This window comes from Typopeltis vanoorti, chromosome 2 (assembly GCF_054136105.1).
Source record: "Typopeltis vanoorti isolate ZY-2024b chromosome 2, IOZ_Tvanoo_1.0, whole genome shotgun sequence".
NCBI classification, from domain to species: Eukaryota; Metazoa; Arthropoda; class Arachnida; order Uropygi; family Thelyphonidae; genus Typopeltis; species Typopeltis vanoorti.
In genome coordinates this window covers 34,863,686-34,879,625 of record NC_143550.1, presented here as the reverse complement: position 1 = coordinate 34,879,625, position 15,940 = coordinate 34,863,686, and the positions used below count along the sequence as shown (strand labels likewise).

General features: G+C 38.2%; 1 protein-coding gene across 4 annotated transcripts in view; it reads left to right on the top strand.

Moving 5' to 3' along the window:
- Positions 1-15,940, top strand: part of LOC150108916 (agrin-like) — a 610,886-nt gene that overhangs the window by 202,584 nt on the left and 392,362 nt on the right. The gene's annotated exons all lie outside the window — the stretch shown is intronic.

The window sequence follows — 15,940 nt, the reverse complement described above, 5'->3', positions numbered from 1 at the left end:
CATGAAATTCCACATTTTCCTGTTCCGATATTTTAATTCTACACTTCCTTCAAGTTTCATTGAAGTTCGGAGCTCAACTTTCATATCAGTGACCTCACTATTATGCGGGACGCATTTTGAACCATAGTTCACTTGACCTTTGGTTCGAAAACCAGAATCGTAACCTCAAGGATGCGAGGGAATATATATTCACCACGACCCAACTAATTTTCGTCCAAAAAAAAAAAAAAAAAAAAGGGAGAAGAAGAGAGAGAGAGAGAGAGTGTGTGTGAAAACTTGATTAGTTGGTGTCAGGGTGTCAATAAGGATTTTTTTCTATTGAAATTTTGAAAGTTATTTTCTTCGGTTTTTTTTTTTTTTTTTTTTTGTTATTATACGATAATTTTCAAATTTCATGAAGGAAAAACCCTCACCCCTCATATGAGATTGAGTAAACCAACTTTCGATCTTCTCAACAAAGTGTATATGAGCGTAAAATTCACCCCATTCTTCTTGTGTTCTCCCAAAGTGCCCTCATAAACAAAACGGCTAAACACAGAATATATATTAACTTATATTAACCTTAATACCATTGAGTTTAATGGGAATTACTCATATGTAAATAGCACGCTCCATACTTTAGGTGGTAGATGATTTTCATCACCCGGTGTGACACCACTGTTTGCTTATAAGAGATCTGAAGTGCCCTGCACAAAAGTTCGTTCCCTGTTATATCTTTAGTAGCGAGTAAACCAAGAATGAAAAACCTTAACACTAAAAGATCATTAACGAAGCCATGTTATTTTTAATTGTCCACGAAATCGTCATTATCTCGGAGATTTGGGTCATAAATACACCAAAAGCTTGTAGCGTTTTTTTTTTTAATGATCATTTATATAAACGATTTTCACTCATTAATTACATAATAAATCATGGAAAAAGTAATAAACAAGTAATAAATTTGAAGCTTACATACGAACAAGCAGCCCCTTCTCTGCTTGTAAATCTTGGGATGTTTAATTAATCATCAGTGTAATGCGTTGGAATATTGCTTTGGTCAAAGGAGTAAACAAGTCACTTCGGTGAATGGAAATGTAGAAAATGAGGAAGTACCCGAATTCCTATAGTGTTCGTATTCTAGCAATGAAAACGCAGTTCTGAATGAATGAATCAACATTCGAAATATATTTAATAAACAATAAAATATTAAAACGATGCATTTTTATTTCAGCTGATAGATCTATTTTATTTATTTATTTTTTTTTTTACATAAATTACTGAACAATTTATCATAATCGAATTATCTTTGATAAGAGACTGTAGATGGCAGCACTGTCGTTTAGTCATTCTCATATGTCAGAGTTAAGTAATTCTAATGCAACTATAAAATTATATGAGAAAGATAATTTCGAGAATAATCTCACACATAATGTCGCTTAAAGAAACCCAACATGTATTCATAATATTCATAATAAGAGCGCATGCACTGATTTTGCTTTCTAAGCTGAAATCAGCGCTTGCTAAGCTTTCTACGTTGGTGGAAGTCGCAAAAAATAAAGCAGTTTCAGAAAACCACATCGTTTCCCTTATTTATAATATCATTTAAAAAATGTTATAAAAAACTTAAAAGAGTGCTGGAAGAAAAAACTAAATTTTTCCAAAAATATTTTATAATAAAAATAAAAATTTAAATATTTAATGTAACATTATTCTTTATTTGATATTATATATAAAATTATATTATATTTATGAGAAAAAGACTAGCAGAAAAATATAATGTTCATAGAGATTATGATCAATTGGCTTTTTTCCTCCAAATTCAATCTTGGATGGTCTTCGGGCAATTCTTTAAACATAAACTCAATTATATTGCTATTTTTCGGAGACGAACATCTGCCATCGTCATATAAGACTGATTACCTCACTTTCAATTGAAAAGTCCTATAAAGGTTCATATAGTGGAAAGGGATTCGGACCAGGGGAGAATTTATTGCGACCGAAAGTAAGATAAATCAGGATATCAACAGTATTTTAAAATTAGTTTCATGTGATACAATATATTCATTGGAGTGTATCCTCTGCGTATATTCAATATTCTAATATATTTTAAAAAAATATCAAAAAGACCATATTATTCAAAGCAGAAAAAGAGCATTACTGTATTTAAAGACATGATATCTCTTAATTTAATCGTAGAAGTGTTTAAAATGCAGATAAAAATGTAAACAACGATATTAAGTCAATTAATGCCAACACGCGAGAAAAATAAAATTGAAGAAAAATTTTGTATGTATTCATATAACACAAGAGTTTCAGAAATTTACATTTTTTTAGTTCTATCGTGATAGGCTAAAGAATATTTGTCGTATAAGTTAGAAATAACTTCCTAAATTAATATTTTAATTATGCATCCTCCGGGAACGAATCATTTTTTATAAAATGGTAGGCTTTTTTTTTTTTTTTTTTTTAGCAATCGCTATTCAGAAGTTCTTAATGAGATTCTTAGACCAAGAATAAGAAAAGATATACAATTAAAATCGTTTTTTATAGGAGTTGCCGACTACAGCAAGAAGTATGCCGTCTTAGTCGCTTGTGGATTCAAACCCAATCAAGAAAAGAAATCCTAAAGTAATCTATTCGGCTTTTGTTGCAAAACGATTCCACCTTCGTTAGCTAAAGACACCCCTTCGTCGTCATTTTTGTTATCGGACGTACGTACACACACACGAAAAAAGATGAAGCTTCTGCCATCCCCTTGTTAAAAAAAGAAAATATTATCAAAAAATCGAAAGTAAAGCTCCAGTTACTAATACAAGTGGGTCTTCCATAATTCATTGCCCAGGGTAGGCTCGGAGAAGGGCCGTTAAATAGACGGACAAAGAGATTCGTGAAAGAAACTAAGCATTCTTCTCTTAGCTAAAGTTATTTCCATATTAATGTGACGAAAGACAGAATAGTAATCTTCGAATAGTAACAAAGCAGTTTTACTATTGATAAAAAAAAAAGAGTCTCGAGTTCACATATCTTTCTGTTGACAGCAGTAGCGCCGCCTGGTGATAAGCAGAATTGTGAGGACTCAGAACAGTCATACCGAATTCCTTACATTTTAATAACAATGATTTCATGTTTAATTATGATCGCATTGTATTACCAGTTACTTCCAAATACAAGGCAACTCGTACTGAAAGTCACCTTAAGTCCATGGCAATGTTCTATACTTTTAAGTATTAATATTATGTTGTTGCAGCATTGTATTAAACGTTAGGAACATTTAACTTACAGCTAAAGGATGAAATTGTTGAATGCCTAAGCAGTATTCTCTTGGTACTTCGTGCTGTTAAAATAACTCAACGGCTCCCTGATCTCTGCATTGTCAGTCAGTTGATCTAGAATGCACAAGAAATTGACTCTTGATTCTAATTGTCTTTCGTTGTACATGGCGTGCTCTTAATCATTACGAAATAAATCTAGCACGGTGCACAATTAATCACAAAGATCGCATTTTAAATCCATCTAAATCTCGCTTCTTAAAATCAAATATTGTTTCATATAATTCCAAGTACTACAAATAATAAACAGTACTTGAAATAAGCAAGTATTTTTTTTCAAATACTTTGTATTGTTTTAGTACTTTGCCTAGTTTTAATATTTAGTACTTTGTTTTAGCACTTTGTCTAGTTTTAAGTCTAGTTTGAATGATATTTAGTACTTTCTTTTAATAGTTTGCCTAGTTTCAATAATATTTAGTACTTTGTTTTAGCACTTTGTCTAGTTTTAAGTCTAGTTTGAATGATATTTAGTACTTTCTTTTAATAGTTTGCCTAGTTTCAATAATATTTAGTACTTTGTTTTACCGATAATATTTGAGTACTTGTTTTAGTGCTTAGTGTTGCTATTTCACCGATGTTTTAGTATTTTTTTTCTTTTTGTTTCTCTAAGACACACACACATAAATAATTTATTTTCAATGTGTATTTGATTTTGGAAGCATTTTCTAAATCTTGATATCATTTAATATAATATTGACGAACTTATTGAAGCCTATTCCCCGAATAAACTACCTGAACTTTCTGAGAACGGTTGGGCTATTCTGCGAGGCCCTAATTGTGTGTGTCGATTAAGAGAGTCGGACAGAAATCATTACAACTTTTAAGGTGAAGGAATGACAGGATCTCCACTTAACGCCACGGTCTGTCATTTCTTTCCCGGGCTATTTGTCGCTGGCGGCAGTTAATCTGCGGTAGTTGTGACCTTCATTGGTCCCACCTACAAACCTGTCAGCAGCTCCCTGAACCATGCGGGTGGTAACATGACAGCGGGCAAACGTTTTCACCCTCCTATCCCCTCATTTTTTTCTTAAAGCCAGCTGAAAAATGCGGTCTGTTGTCACAGGAAACCGCTAAGGATCGCTGCGGCCTCTTGCTGAGCATGGAGAGCTTTATTTTTGCAGACTTTAACCGCCCACCATTGATAAGCAGCCACTAAATAGTGGAAAACAACCCAAGTGGACCAACACACAGGACAGACTTCTGTACACAGACACGTATAACTGTAGGATACATTACTTTTGACACCCCTCACACTTATCCCTCGTTTCCCTCGGAAAAGAATCGCTATTCAGACAAGACCTCCCCTTTTCTTGTTCCCTCTGTGTCAGACAAGGAGCTGAAAGTGACCATGTAATGCTTACATTTTTTTTTCGTATTTATAAAGACGAAAAAATATTATCATTTAAACATTTAAATATACTCAGTCAAAATATACAAAAACATTTGCTGATTATCTTCGCGATAAAAGAGCAAAAAAAAAATGGGTTTTAAATAGAAAATATTCAAGGTTCAAAGCGATCTTACGAAAAGACAACCTTTGGTCCGAGTTGCCTTATACTACTCGACACACAGGCTCTCTCTAAATTCGTGTCTTTTAAGTAGTGTAATACAAACCAACCAACTCCGTGCCAAAGATTGTCTCCTAGTTCTCTGTCACGTTAAAAACTCAATTAAAAAAAAAAAAAATCTTGTTCTGCTATTTGAAACCGGCTTTGGGCCAGGCCAAATGGAATTTTTGAGGCTCTTCTTGGGTAGTTTTGTTTTCGGCAACACTCCAATTCTAACCGTCTTTTGTACAAGTTAGATGAAATGGGATTTACTAAAATTTTGAATTTGAAATAAACAAAGGAACCCGTCTTTGTGGTTTTATTTTGATATCATTCAGGCCTTTTTTTTTCTTGTAAAAAATCGTCCAAGTATTAATAATTACACTAGTGGATTGAAAAACAATCAAGTTTGATATTTAGAATCCCCATTAAAAGTTATCGTGAGGCTGCTTCAATTCGGGTTTGCAGTCGGGCCATTTGTAGTGGAAAAATTAAGCAAAAACAAAAGTATATATCTGGACTATGTGAATAAATTTTCATTCTTGTATAGTGACGTCATCATGTTCGCAACAATTGAATTGTCATTTTTATTTTTTTATTATGTAAAAGAATTGTTTTAGCTAATTTTGTGTTTAAAAAATATTTTGTTTTAATAGCCAATCAGATTCGAGATTGCAATTGCCTTATCCGCAGGGAATGACCTAAATGGCATTATTTTTAATGCTATTGTCGTTGAACGTAGACAGGTATATAGCAAATACATCTCTGATGTTGTCAGTTAAAATAGGTCATGTTTCGCTGTTACGGAAACTAGAAAATTGTCGCACCGATCACCGTTGACTGACACAAAGAGGTATTGAACATCTGCTGAAATTGAATCAGGTTTCGTGTATTTGTGTTTCATTTTGTTTTGTAATATTTATCCGAAATCCTTCGTTACTTAAGAATAAAATGGTTTCACGTGGAATTAAAACTCGAGTTTGTATTGTTGTGCTCAACAAAGCTGTTCGGTTGGCGATCTGCACTTGACAGCTTTACGTGACGTAACAATGGCAAAGTGCTGACTGTTGAATAATTTTGCCTTTCGATTCTTGAAATCGGTGTTCACATTCGTGCTGGCTGGTGGGGTTTAGTTGAATAAAATGAGATTTAGTTAGAGCTATGGATTTGCGAGTGTGCAATAAAATACAAATAAAAAAAAAATCAAATAACATTAGGCTCAGACTTATTTTGCTTTCTCGTGGTCCGTTGAATTTAGCCTTTGCGACATGTTATCGACAGATAATATCCAAATTTTAGGAAGATATCCTCCTATCTAAATTCCTTTCCACAGTTCATGAAATTCTCGCTATGTTTTTTTTTTTTTTTTTTTTTTTTTTTTTCAACGTAGTCAAGAGCCATTTGGATGTTGTTCTTATAAAAATTAGACACTTTTAAAGCTGATCACTTTGAAGACCTGCTTACTCTAGGTTTAAAAGAACGTGGATAAAGGGCCCTAATGGATTCATATCTTCGAAAGAAAGAAGGGGAAAAACGAAGTTAGTGAATTAATTTTCTTAAGACATCAGTGTGATTTTTAATTTGTTTAGTAGGATGATTTTATAATGTCATCCAATTTTTGTATATCGACGTTGATGTATGCATCATCAGTGGCTTTAAAACCGTTATTAATTGAATTAACAATAAATGCATTTAAGAGAAATGATAACGGATATCTTTTAAATGATTTTGTTTAGCAGATGATATTCATCACCGGATGCAACGCTACCAACATGCTAGATGGAGGTCTGAATTGGTGTTATTATTATTCTATCCTTCCCATTCGTCCCTTAGGACGGGTTGACCCCCCCCCCCCCCCAACGAGGCACGTACGACGAATTAATGCAACCGGTGCTGCATCCCCTAATGGTTCTATTCCTGACTGTAATCCGTGTGTGTTCACGGGGTCGGTTTGTCTGTTCTGGTGGCAAAAAAAACCCGGAGTTTTCGGGTGAAAAAAAAACAATCCCTAACCCCGTATGAGACCGGCTAACTCACCTTTAGTCGAACAAGTCCAGATAAAAGTTCCTCACGTCAACGACGGGAATTGAACCCAGGTCGTCCCGACCAAAGGACTTCGTCTATATCGACTGAGCCACGGAAGCTTTATTATTATCAGCTTAGCCGAACTCTTAACCTTCCTGTGATAATAGCTTACTATAGGTTTACAGTCCGCGCGGTTAGCCGAGTGGCTTTGCGCTTCGCAACCATATGCCTGGGGAAGGAGTGTCCTGGGTTCGATTCCCATCGACGACGTGAGGAGCTTAAGGATCTGCCATAGCCAAGTTAGCCGGTCTTGGGCGTGGACAGTAGGTTTTTTTCCCCAGTTTATCCTGGGGGTTTCCATCCCGCAAGCAGGCAAACCGGACCCGTGAACACAGACGGATCTACAGTCAGAAAATATACTACGCCAAGGAAGGCAACGGGAAACCACCTTGCGTCATTATCTCCCTAGTAATCAGCTGCAACCCTCTCAAGAGAGGAAGCCACAAGATCAGATCAGAATAGGTTTAAAATCCCTGGCGAGCGTCTATTTTTTATTTCATTTTATTTTTTTTTTACTTTCATTTATTTATTACATACATCTTCAAGGCCCACCTTTCCTAATTGGGTTGTGGGGGCAACAGCTGCAAGAGGAACTTCCAATGGTCACGATCCTCTGCCACCAAGCTCAGGTGTTCTGGTGGGATTCCCAAACGTGTCCACCCAAGGTTTTGGATATAATCTATCGAGCTTGTCCTTGGCCTCCCACCCTCTGGCTTGGCAAAGAGGGCCTGCTGAGGGAGCCTCTCTTGTAGCATTCTGACCAGGTGCCCGTACCAACGTAATTGTGATTTCTCAACACGGAGAAGCAGCGGTTCAGTATTGAGGATTTCCCGAATTGCAGAGCTTCTGACTTTGTCGAGTCTTGTCATCCCCGCAACCTCTCAAAGGAACCTCATTTCAGCCGCTTGGATTCGTGTCCGCATTCTTTCGGTCATTACCCAACTCTCATGACCATAGGTGAGGATGGGGACATAGACTGTATTGAAGACAACCAGCTTTGCCTTCTGGCTTAACTCCCGCTTCAATACTACCGAACGGCCAAGCTCCCGCAATATTGAGCTTGTTAAGCCAATTCGAGTATCTAGCTCTACGTCCCATTTTCCATCATTCGTGAATATGGACCCAAGGTATTTAAACTTCTCCACCTGCCTCATTGGGACTCCACTTACATGTAGAGTGCATTGGGATGGTTGTCTTGAGACCACAAATGTTTCAGTTTTGCCCACACTGATCTTCATTCCAGCTTCTGCACAAACAGCTACAAACCTATCCAGGGTTCGCTGGAGGTCATCTGTGGAAGAGCTAAGCAAAACTAGGTCATCTGAAAAAAGCAGGTGTCCAATGCTACATCTTCCAATTCTGACACACTCACTGCCTCGGCTGTGCCTATCAATCCAGTCCATAAATATTATGAAAAGGAGGGGTGACAGAACACACTCTTGGCGGAGGCCAACGGAGACTGTGAAAGGTTCAGACTTTGTGCTGTTCACCCTGACACAAAGCTCTGGGCATTCATACAGGGACTTGATGGCAGCTAATAGTTGGCCAACCACTCCATACTCCTGTACTACTTGCCAAAGCTTATCCCGAGGAACCCACTCATATGCCTTCTCCAAGTCCACAAAACGTGTAGACATTCTTGGCATATTTCCAAGCTTTCTCAAAGACATGCATTTCTTAAAGTGAAGATTTGGTCAGTTGTGCTTCTACCAGGACGAAAGCCACATTGTTCTTCCTGGAACTTTGACTCAACTATGCTCCTGCGTCTTTCCAAGCACCTAGCATACACTTTCCCAGGCAGGCTGAGCAAAGAGATGCCACGATAGTTTCTGCAATCCTTCTGGTCCCCCTTCTTGAAGACTGGTATTATTATGCCTGTCTGCCATTGCTTTGGTGCTCGCCCAGATATCCAAGTAGCCTGACACACTCGAGTCAGCCAGAGAACACCGTCTCGATTTAAGGCTTTTAGTATTTCGGGCTGAATTTCATCATCTCCAGCAGCCTTGCCCGATTTTAGCGATTTTATTGCTAAATGGACCTCTTCTTCTGTGGGAGTAGTCATTATCCCGATCTGCACCTCTTGGATGTCCACAACTGCTGGGCCACCCGGGTTAAGAAGGCTCTCAAAGTATTCCCTCCATCTGTGGAGGATATCCTTCTCGGTTGTTAAAAGTGCACCATCAGAGGCCTTAATTGCCCTTGCTGTGCACGATTTCCTCCCTCGAAGCTTCTGCTTTGCAGTCTTTACTGCCTCAACAGCAGCTTTTCGTGCTTCAGCATACCACAAACGCATCTCAGGTGACCTGACCCTAAGGCATGTTAGGTAGGACTCCTTTTTTGCCCGGACAGTTTTTTGGACTTTTGGTTCCACTAAGGTGTCCTTTTCTCCCTGCCCGTTGCCACGTCGAGCCGCTTTCTGCCACAGCATGAGAGTACAGAGGCAGTGACAGCTGTTCTGAACAGCTTCCATTCCTCCTCAACATCTGCAGTATGCTTGGGAATCTCTTTGAACCTGGAGGAAATGTCATCTGCATGCAAAATTCTTCCTCACAGCCTCATTTTTCAATGCCTCCCATTTCACACGGTATAGCTGCTTAGGCCTACCAGCGTTGATGGTAGCACCTGGTTTCTGAAGCTGTAGAGTGCACATAACAAGGTGGTGGTCAGTTGACAGTTCTGTCCCTCTTCTCACACGAACGTCCAACACTGAGGAAAATAGGTCTGCTGAGACTATAAAAAAGTCAATCAGAGACCTTTGTTCTAGTGTATCCCTGTACCAGGTATACTTATGGACTTCTCGGTGCTGGAAGAAGGTATTCATTATGGACAAGCTGTTAGTACAGCAGAAGTCCAATAATTTCAACCCATTCGGGTTAAGGTCAGGGGCGCCGTTCCTCCCAACCACACCCCCCCCCCCCCATGTCTGGTCATCTGTTCCAACATGTGCATTGAAGTCACCCATTAGCAGGACTGATTCCATGTCTGCCACCCTGTCAAAAGCAGCATCCACTTCCTCTAGGAAGGCTGAGTATTTGAATCCAGATTAGGTGCAGAGGCTTGCACCACAGCCAAATCATGGTTTTTCATCTGAAGCCTTAACACACATACCCGTCCCCCCAATGGGATCCACTCAGAAACACAGTATGTCAGTGGGGGGCTTGTGAGTATCCCCACACCCGCTTGAGCAGACATTGTCGGGCTCACACCAGAGTAGTAGAGCTTCCACCCCTTATCCAAGTCGACAGTTCCAGAGCCTCTCTTCTTGGTCGAAGAAAGCCCGACTAAATCTAGCCGGTAGCGCTTGGCTTCCTCGACCAGTTCCAACTCCTTCCCTGTCAGAGAGAAGATGTTCCAGTTTCCTAAAACCATAGTCTGGTGCCGTTGTCGTTGCCATTTCCGTCCTTTTGCAGAACCATTTCTTTGCGCTGCCCCTAAACACCTCCTCAAACGGGTAGCGGGCCCACTGATGGAGTTTCCTCTAGCAGAGTGCTGAGGAGTGGTGTCTAAGGGAGACTGTAACATATTTTTTGAACGGGTCCCTCTGCCTAAAACCCGAACGCGTCCCTTGGTAATCCGCGCGACGGACGATGCGGTATGAACATTTTTGGATGGCCTGATCATGTTGCAGTGTTTGATAATGTCCTGTTAGCACAAGATGAAATGACATAGAAAAATGGGAAAGATTTCCCTCCAATACTCTAATAGCATTGGGGGTAAGGAGCAAGAAGGGAAGAAAGAAGCAAAGAAAGAAGGGGAGAGGAACAGCCTACAGATAATATAACAGATGTATATTACATGAAGTAAGGCATGGTCCAGCATCAGATACCTCGGGTTTGCCACGCTCGTACTCACTAAAGTGAGCCTCTGAGGCTCTTTATTATTTTGATTTATTTATTATGGTCTGAAAATTCCTCTCTAGAGACTAAACATGGAACTTTTTTCAAGCCACTTCAGGCCATCAATAATCAGGGTGGAGGTCTCACGCTCACATCGGGCCATGGAGTTCATCTCCCACCTAAAAACAATCACAAACCCCGATGTCCACGGAGGAATTTGAATCCGAAGCCTGGTGGATTATATGAGCGCTTTCCACTCGGCCAACATGTTTGTAGAGTGCGTTATTAACCTCCTATTTAAAAATAAATTCCTAAGAATAGCGATTAGAAGTCCAGATTGCAACATTCTAAATGCAACCCCCCCCCACCATAAGACAATTCACCGTACATCGACTGCTAAAAGGACAATGCTATCGAACCCACCCTTCCGAGACACATTTGAAAAGGAAATGAAGAAAGATTTAAGTGGCTTCACTTTAAGGGAACCCATCTCGAATAAAGCAAACAAAAAAAAAGGGGGTGGGGGTGGGGGAAACTGGCTTAGGTATTGTCGAGTCACGAACAAAGTGAACCCGACCTTAATTTCCTCCTTTTCATGCCGCTCATTTGACTATAATTACACAATGAGCCATAAAACACAGCTAATTAACTAACAGTAATTACAAGTCATTAGCATGTTATCTCATCACCCTTGTCCGGAAGTAGAACAGTTTTACACTTTCCGCTTTAACAAACCCCGATAACTTCTCCATTATCGCTTGATTATATTTTTAGTCCTTTGCCGACAGTGGTCCTATTCCCCCCCCCATCTCACATGTACATTATCCCCCCCCGTCGCTCCTCCCTTTCCATGATAAACGAGCGTTAAACAAGTAAGACAGATTGGGGGAGGTGAAAAGGACTCAGAAAACACACACATACAAAAAAAAAAAAAAAAAAAAAACCATCTGGTGACGAGAATAAGACCAACATGTGTTGCTATGGTAACACATGTGGAAGTACTCACGGCTGTTAATCCGATGACGGAACGCGAATAGTTGCACATTAATTACCTTTCAACGTTTATGTACAAAGCAACACCCCGTGTACTTGATGTAGTAGCTGTTTCAAGAAGACACCCGCGCTACAGAAAAACGATTGTTTTACCAGCAGTGTTTGTCACAGTTCAAACATCGACAAGCATATTGCTCATCTTTTACTAGACTGAACATTATTATATCAAAAGGTGCCACTCTCCATCATACACAATAACTACATTATTACAAAACGTCAACAATGAGAATATAATAAATGATATTAATCATTTTGTCCTATGCCTGAGCCACTTTCTATAAATTATAGCAAATCGACATCTCATTGTTGATAATTAACAGCTCAACAATACAGAGCTCGCGCATTTCATTTTTTTTTTTTTTTTTTTTTTCCTAAACAGGTCGATCATTGTTGATGCTCATGCTCAACAATACTTTACAATTTTATTAAAAACCATTTCTTTTTAATGTTTTTCCAAGCGATTCAATAATGCCACACGATAATAATTGCATATTTTTGAATCTACGATGCAGTTTTTGCATCACAAAGAGATATTCTTTATCAGTTTCCATTTGAATTTCACACAACGAATGATCATGCATTATCAACTCCATATCAAGTGTTCCAACTAATATCTCCGGTTTTAAAGATAAAATTTAAATTTCAATAATTTTACATTACAGTTAAACATCACCGTTTCTTATAACCCATTCCTTGAAACTATTTCAACAAATTACATTTGTTCAAATTCAATCGAAGCAAACCTAATGTGCGCTCTCGCTTTTAGAGTAATCCAGGAGGGTGGGGAGATGTTTATAGTTCGTCATTACCTCCTACAGGTAATGAGCACATTCTTCCTACTTTCATTAGTTCCTCCAAACTCTTCTGCATCTTTACAGTACCCAAACCTTATTTAGCATTCAAGATATTTTTGAGAAATTCCAGAACCTTCTTTTTTTTAGCGCTTTACCTGATGGTAATACGTCGGTACCAAAAAGAGGATCATAACTGCGCTGATAGGCAAATGTGTTTAAGTGACAATAATAGAGGGAAGTAGCTTATGGTCTATCGCCAGTAGATCGTGTGTGTGTGTGTGCGCGTGCGAGCCTAATGTCCTTCCTGGCTTGATGATGATTACTGTGCTGCTAGATGAGGATTGTGATCACTTGTAAAAGGCCGTATCGACCCACCAAATGTTTGGTGAGAACATATATTCTTAACTATTTTTTTTTCTGTGGGTTTTCTTTATTCGATTATAGTCATTTAGGTTTGTTTTCAATGATCCTCAGTAATTGAGGTTACAGAGATTTTTCTGTTCCATAATTTCTTAATAGTCTTTAATGCTAGACATTATTTAGGTGGAATAGTTCCTTACTCTGCCCTTAGAGTGCCGAAGAACGGACAATTTTTCTAGTGTAATGGTGTCTCTGTTAATCTTATCAGACGTAAAGGCAGAGAAGGAAGACATTAAGCTGTCGTAAGCAAAACAAACTACGGAGTTAAGCAAATGGTCTGATTTTTCTTAGAACAAACTTTTCAGTTAATTAAGCTATCTGGCTGATACCTTCTCAAACTCGTATTCACAAACTAAGGGGTATTCTAAGAGACTTACTTTACTTCAAGTCTCGGTGTTACGAGAAAGAAAAGATATATTGTAAGGGGATATTTAATTTCAAACTATCTTCACTCAAAATTTCATTATTGGTTCGCTTAAGTAGTCTGTGATACTCGTGGGTATAGAACGAAGAGATATAAAAAGGATACTTTGCCCAAAAAATAAAAGGATTGTTCAACTCTGATTTCGCTACAAGAAAAGGCATCCTTCGTAGCGCAGCTGAAGAAAACTGTCTTATGATTGAACAGACGTGAATTCGTCCTATCTAGAACACAGGAACATTTCTAAGAGAAGACGAGTTCGCCAATTTTATACTAAGGTACAATAGGTTTATTTCTCAGATATTCGGGAGATTCCTCCCTCCCTCCCTCCTGAAAAACAAACGAACCGTTGAAAACATATAATTTACTTCCTTTGTGGTCTTCGTTGGATATTCGATGTAGTTTCAAACATTTATAGCAAAAATTAACTTACGAACAACAACTAACTAGGAATGTTAAAATTAAATAGAAAGTTTATGTCTGTTAAAGAAGAATTCGGTTAAATACATCATCATCAAATTCCTGCCATGTACCCTCAAGGGGTGTACAGGATATGATAGTACTACACGAAAAATTTACATCATTACTAACTTCCTATCTACAAATTTCCTCCAAATCCGTCTGTTACTTGTCAAGACTCCAACATTACCAGATCTTATATTTCTATCGTCTAAGGCACTTTGTACCGTATCAATCCACCTATATCTTGGTCTTCCTCTGGGTCGTTTTCCTGCCAGCCTGGCAGAGAACACTTGTTTTGTTAATCTTTCCTCGCCCATTCTGTTTAAATGACCATAAAACCTGAGATTAGCTCTGCTAATGCATTTCTGGATGCTGACAATGTCAAGTTCTTCGCTGACATCCTCATTTTTAATAGCTTTTCTCTTGACATCTTGTCATATGCCTTTTCGAGATCTACAAAACTTAAATATAGATCTTTTTATATTCCCATGATTTCTCAACTGTCTGTCGTAAAGTAAAAATCTGATCCTGACAGCCTTTATGTGGCCTGAATCCAGCTTGTTCTTCCCCAAGCTTCTCTTCCACAATCCTTCTAAACCGTCTCTCCAGTATACTTGCATAAATCTTACCAGAACACTCAGTAGAGAAATACTTCTGCATCGGTTAAATATTTAGCAGTTTACCTGTGAATATTAGGCATTTAGAAGAGGTAATTATTGAGGTACACAATTTACCTAACGATCTAAGGAGGAGAAGGAAGAAACTGTTGATATCTTAAATCATTTGGCACTTGACAAGGTCATTTGATTCGGCAACTGATAAGGTAGAGATGATATATACCGCCTGTCACGTAAATAGATGTCGTGGTTAATCAGTCTACTTTTGATTATCTTCAATGAATCACCGCAGTTGTAAATAGCGCCTTCTAATTGCAGCTTACAAGGGTTATTCCAATTCGTAAGGGTGGTTTCGTGGAGAATTATAAATCGGTGACCATTTTTAGTGCTGTCGAACTTTGCGATAAAGTTCGGTGTTAAGGTTCTTAGATTTAGGTTCAAATATTAAGAAAAAAATTCCTCTCTCTTTGCTAGCGATATGAACTGGGCAAAGTAATTAACTGTTGGGATGATCCTTGTTTCTTCTCAGGATAATGTTAAAAGATTTGACGACGAAGCGAGCGATTTAAACTTCAACGTGAACAAACGCAAGTATATCCGATTTGATAAGAAGATAATAATAAATGGATAATTAATAAAAACAAGGCTTTGGGTATTTTTGTTGATATGAATTTAAGTTTACGAATCATACTGTTGGGAAAACGGAGTAAACCTCGACATAGCCTGTGATTAAGAGAGATGAAGTCCTGATACTGTTGTACAAATCGTTAATTTTTGTACACGTGATTAAAGTTGGGAGCCGTTAATCCCAATGTGAGATTACGGTTCCCAATTTTACTCGCCAAGGTTTTTAATTGGTGTCAAGAAAATTAAGGATATTCTAAGAAGGTTGACAGAGTGTGCAGAGGGATTGTCTCGTGAATATGATGAAAATTAGTTCGTTGTAATCTGATGAAAATATCTAGTGGGAAGCGGAGAAACGAGATTAATTTGGTTCCCGGCAGGTATATGTTTGTTGCACTTTGCCAAATAGGGATTAGTTAACTACGGGATATAATAAGGAAAACAGGGATTAACAGAAAGAGAGAAAGTAGGTTCATTTTTTACTGCGGCTTTTTCACTGCCCAGTAGCGGATTATAGAAGGGGTGAATTTTAGGTGGCTTTTTTTTGGAGAGAATTAGATGGTTGTGGCTGTTGGAGGGGTTAATTAAAAGTTGGGTAATAATTATCTGGCATCGTTGAACATGTTGTGTGTTTTCATATAAATATGTACGTAAAATAATAATTAAAATAAAAAAATGTGATGTCTCCTGGGTAAAGGCCGATAATAATACTTTTTATTTAGATTTTTTTTTCGACAGCAGTACATCAATGCTTAATTTTCTTCTTCCCTCCC